We start from the raw sequence: 601 nt of genomic DNA, 5'->3' as shown, positions 1-601 counted from the left end.
TCATCCATGGTGGTGTATAAGCTTTAGGTGCATGAGGTCTGCCAAGGATGTTAGGAACAGGACCAGGGCGGGATTTAGGTATGGGAGGGTATCTTTTCTTTCCTGCAAAATCATCAACAGAAGAAACAAGCGCTCTACGATAATCTCGTGGCTTGGTTAACTGCAAAACAGTTTTTATCTCTTTGAAATTCTTATTGGTGATTTGAAGAGGTTTAGGAGAAGGAGAGGTGTACCTTTGCCTTACCTGAGGGCTTTGGAGTGTGGATTGAGAGACTTTCTGTTGGGGAACAGGATTCTGACTTGGAACATCAGTTTTGGAGCTGTTCTGTCTCGGTCGTGGAGGGGTGTCGATCGATACCGTCTTGGTGGCATCGATCGACACTGAGCCTGATGCTCGTGTTGCAGAAACTTTTTCAACAGAAAAAGTCTGTCCATCAATAGTAGGAGCTCTCCTCAGCTTATCCATCTCAAAATGCATACTCAATCCATCCACATTCAGTGTTATGTGTCCCTTCTGCACATAAATGACTGCACCAGCTGTAGCCAAGAAAAACCTTCCTAAGATGAGAGGATCTTTAGGCTCTTGATCATACTTCAGCAC

This window comes from Camelina sativa, chromosome 12 (assembly GCF_000633955.1).
Source record: "Camelina sativa cultivar DH55 chromosome 12, Cs, whole genome shotgun sequence".
NCBI classification, from domain to species: domain Eukaryota; kingdom Viridiplantae; phylum Streptophyta; class Magnoliopsida; order Brassicales; family Brassicaceae; genus Camelina; species Camelina sativa.
The sequence above is the reverse complement of the archived record's forward strand: the minus strand, read 5'-3'. Positions refer to the sequence as shown.